At 37.3% G+C, this 4,754-nt stretch overlaps 1 long non-coding RNA gene across 1 annotated transcript; it reads left to right on the top strand.

Moving 5' to 3' along the window:
• Positions 1-808: 808 nt before the first annotated feature.
• Positions 809-4,392, top strand: LOC116444841. The gene is made up of 3 exons (XR_004240547.1): positions 809-865; positions 980-1,381; positions 3,572-4,392. It is a non-coding gene; the product is annotated as an uncharacterized LOC116444841 (long non-coding RNA).
• The last annotated feature ends 362 nt before the right edge of the window (positions 4,393-4,754 follow it).

The following is a 4,754-nucleotide window of genomic DNA, read 5'->3' as shown; positions in this document are numbered from 1 at the left end:
TCCCTGCACTCTGACTCTTTGCAGGCACAGGTCTGTCCAGCTGCACTCCAGACTGAATGTGCATAACCTTTTAGAAAGCAGAACTTGCATTTTTAGTGAAGTCAGGTGCTCTAGCTACTTTGGTCTTTTTCATGCATTTTGATGTTGGCAAAGAGAAAATTTATGGCAAACGAAGCTCTTGTGTGACACCATCAGAGTGAGGTGCATATTTGGTGGGTTAGTAGAGTGAGATGTAGAATAAATGGAGAGGAGACTTACAAGGACTGGTAAAATGGAGTATTAGTTTAGAGGTACCTTTTCGTTTATTTGGATATCTCAGACTGAAAAATGCTCTGCTGCCTTGCAAAGAGATGTACAATTTTTTACATAAGGCCCCAGTGCTAGATAAGGTAAGGGAGTATAAGGCCATGTCCCTGTTTTGTAAGGCTGTATGGAAGATCAGCGACCATGGCTAATACAGCTATTGTGCTTTTTAATGTTTTTTTGCTGTCAAAGTAGTACTTTGGTCATATTTTAGGTCATAGAAATTCCATTGGAGATAGTCACCTGGACTATCAGTGAGTGGAGACAGCCCTCAGGTATAGCACAGAATCTACAAAGAGGTTCTGAAGAAAGAAACCTTAGTATATTTGAATTAATTCTTAGTTTTTCTAATTTTAATGTCATTTGGCTTTGAGAGGTTGAATTGAAAGATCTTCATAACTTAAGTTGTTTCTGAGTACTTCTAAGTTAAAAGTTCACCATAGTTAAAGCTGTAACAGATGAGCAGGAAAACAGATGTTTTTAATTGTTTCTCTCTTTCCTTTCCAGAACTAATTGGAGAACTTTGTGCTTCTTCAGTATTCCACTCTCCCAGTAAAAAGAGGTACCACAGCTGCTGTCTTAATCCTCTTTTTTTGTAGTTATTATGGGGGGTTTTGGTGAGTTTTTGTTTGTTTGTTTTGTTTTCTGGTGTTTGTTTGTTTGTTTTTGTTAGAAGGTGTGGAAAAATGAAGAAGAGAGCTACATTTTTAGAAGAGAGAAGTTTATGATGCTTGAGAGTATGCTTCAGAGCTATGTCTGTAGACAGTGCTGGGCTAGAGGATCTGCTGAGTGAGCAACGCAGGTTTCTTCAGAATGAGTCTACAGCTATTGTGGCTTCATAGAGACATTTTGATTCCCAGAGAACTGACAATGAAAGTAAATGCAATGTCTACATTGTATGCTAGGGCAGCATGAGTGGTCTACTACATGGCCACTAAAGGCATCTGATTGACCAAAACCAGTTAGACTTCTTCCCACATTGTTTGAGAATTCGATGTTAAGATGCCTACTTATTCCCAGCTGTGATAAAGTAGCAGTTTATGATTAACAATTCCTACTTCCTTTAGCAACGTGCCCGGTAAGTCTTCAGCTTGGACACCTAAAGTCTCTAAATGACTCATTGCTGGGGATTTCTCTATTAGTATGATATGCTATCCTAACTTCTGATACTGTTCTCAGAGTTGTGGAAGTAATATTGCTTTAAATATTTGTTGAACTGATCTGTAAATCTAAAATTCACACTTCTTAGAACTTTAATTTGTTAGAATATTTAGATAAACAGAAGTGTTGACTGCAAAAAATGGTGCAAAGCTGCAGTATCTCAATATTGGGGTTTTGGAAAGATTATTCTGCACATCAGAATACTGAAAGTCTCAGTGCCACAAGGCTCTGAGTGTGCATGTTGTTTCTGAACAACTTAAATTTAGCTTTTTCATGTTATATTTTAAACTTGGTGTTTCTTTATGAAGAACTTCTCTGCATATCCCTGTGGCACAGACAACAACCATCTATGCAGTGTCAAATAGAAACAACTGTAAACATCTGTCAACAGCGATGATTTTTTACCATCTCTTAGGAGAGCTTCAGAAGTTCTGTTTTGAAAGGTTAAACTACAGATGTTCAGAGCTGCTACTAAAATCTCTCATAGATTCATAGATTTTTTTTTCCTTTGGAGTACCTTCACCTTTTCCTCCATTTGTCAGCCACATCTATTATATTTCATATTGTATTTCTCTCTTGCTGGACATTTCCTAGTTGTGTGTCTTGTTGCTAACACCATTCCATCTCAGATACACTTGTGATGTGGTACCTATTCTGTTGCGCTGTTTTCCTGCGGTACTGTTTTTATCCTATATTTTCTTTTCCATAGATATGTTTATCTTTAGACTGACATAATGCTTTTCTTTCTCCAGCAGCTTCAGATATTTGCAGCTGACCCTATAGTTTCCTCTTTTTTTCTTAGCCTTTAATATTTGCAGTTATAAGTCAAGCTGATATTTTTATTTCCCAAGTGACTGCTAGAGCTAATACCATTTTGGGATTGATCCGCAACTTTGCAGAAAGTAGCATTGCTGTGATGTCATTGCTGTACTTTCCTGCAATGGCCACAGAGTGTTCTTGCCTCTGCTTCCCCATTAAAAACAAAATTCAAACAAACAACCTCACCCCCCTCCCCTCAAAGCAAACCAAAAACCTGGGCACAGTTTTCTTGGAAGAACCTTTAAGAGAAACCTGACACCTCTTAATTTAAAATATCAGTTGTTTAAATACACTAGATAAGCAAAGCTTTCTGAAAATGTTAATTGACTGATTTTATGTCTATTAGGGAAAGCAAAAGAAGTCAGGAGGTCTGTGGGTGGTGTTCTGAGTGTTGATAACGGTATAATGGCCACAGAATGGTTTGCAAAAACTCCAGGGGTTGTGTGGTGTCCACAGCACCATTTTACAGATGATGAAAACAAGTCAGAGCACTTTAGTTATGAAGCTGAAATATTGAGCCTGTCTTGTGAATAGCCAGGGGCTCCCCCTTCCCTGATCCTCTTTACACAGAGTTGACTGGCCAAATTCCAGGCTCTTTGCCTTTAAAACTATAGCTGTGGCATCCTGCATGTGCTTGCAAAACCTCTAACAGAGGTGCTCAGCAGATTCCCATAACAATCCATGACAGTGTTTCCTACCTATTATATTGTTTTTTCCTCATAATTAACCTGTATCTACCCTGCTGCAATTGTAGTGGGTTATTTCTTGTTTTGTTGTTGATAGACCTTACCTTTTGCAGATGACTGTGTACAAAAGCTCTTTATTTTTCCCCTTCTATTGTTTTATTAGTTGTCCCTGTGAAATTAAGGTATCTTTGTGTGTGTGGGTGAATAAGAGGGGCTTTCTGTGAACAGTAATGCAGAGAAAAAGGGGGATAAAATGAAAGTGTCTCCAAAAGCCCCCTTTCGCTTTCATCCTACATGTTGTGCACCTTCCCACCAGCTAAACTTCCAAACATATTGAGAAGCTATACCTTTAATGACACCACTCCAAGGTTATTCCTTGCTATTTAACAACTGGTAGGAATGCACTGGGGAACACAGATAGAGTAAGTCTAACCTGGGTTAAAATAGTAGTTTGGAGGTAAAACCGGTCTGGTCAATTTACAAAGAATTGCAGGTTCATTTCTTGGAGACATCCCAGAAAAATAAGGCCCGGCTCACTGCATCTGCTCTAATAAAATCCTCCTTTGACTAAACACTGCTCCTTCAATATTGTCATTTTCAAGAATCAGATCAGGAACTCCAGGATCATTTTGATAAAGAAGTCATCTTTCCAATGATTGGAATCAAGAAGTTTCTCACAGAGTCTCCTGCTGCTCGAGCAGTCATTGCTTCTGTAACGAGAGGTTACCCTGCCGTGATGGTATCAAACTTTTCTGCTTCCCATGGTGCATTCAGAGGTCAGCTGCAATGAGAATACAGATGCCTGCTTGACAGAATAAAAGAGAAACTGCAATTTTATAAATCATCATGAACAAGGTAAAAATTGATGTCTTAAGAAAATGCCATTTCTTTTTTTGTTCGGATAGGAGGATAAGTGCAGAGGTTATATTTTTGAACATCCTTGGGAAAAGGAAGAGGTAAAGGCTCTGCAGAATTTACAGTCACGGAGAGTAGTGCTGGTTTTGGCTGGAATTGCCACAATGTGAAGGTTGAAGGGGAACTTTCTTCATGCATTCACATTTTTAAAAATTATTTTCACCTGTGCTGTAATTCTGAGATGATTTTAGATAAAAATAATCTATGAAGCTTTAAATTCAGGGTCAGTGATATCGAATAAAGCCTTATTTTCAAATATGGTAAATCCATATTCAGGAAGGAAATGGTTGTGCCATACATCTAAATTATTTGATAATTTTTATCTTGGCTCCTTTGCTTCCCTCCAGTTTGCTTCCTACCAGCTATTTATCATGGAACCTGCTGTCACAAAAAATATTGCATGTTATATTTTACATAATTATAGATTTCTTCTCTGTATATATTTTCTTTCCCTGCAGAAATTATCTACATTGTTATTATTATTTGTTGCTATAAATATTACCATGTATCTGACAAAATAAAATCAGCATAATCTAAAGTAAATTACTTCAGATTAATATTTCATACTGTTCTCTGTAACAGAGAATGTTTTAAAGATACAACAGGAATTTATTTGGAAATATCACACAGAATACTTCAGGCTAATAATAAACAATATTTAAACCTTTAAAAATGAAGCTGCTGCTGAAAACCTAACAAATTAAGAGTATTTCTAGGTGATTAGTCACTGTGTGTACAGTTCTTTGAAAGGAAATGCTCCATCCTTGGTTAATTATGAGTGTCCTTGGAATTATTAGATGCAGTCTGAAAAAATATGAAAACATATGGATGTTCATTTTAATTGCTGATGCCCCTCTTACCCTTCTGGGT

This window comes from Corvus moneduloides, chromosome 5, assembly GCF_009650955.1.
Source record: "Corvus moneduloides isolate bCorMon1 chromosome 5, bCorMon1.pri, whole genome shotgun sequence".
In the NCBI taxonomy this organism is placed as follows: Eukaryota; Metazoa; Chordata; class Aves; order Passeriformes; family Corvidae; genus Corvus; species Corvus moneduloides.
The sequence above is the reverse complement of the archived record's forward strand: the minus strand, read 5'-3'. Positions and strand labels throughout refer to the sequence as shown.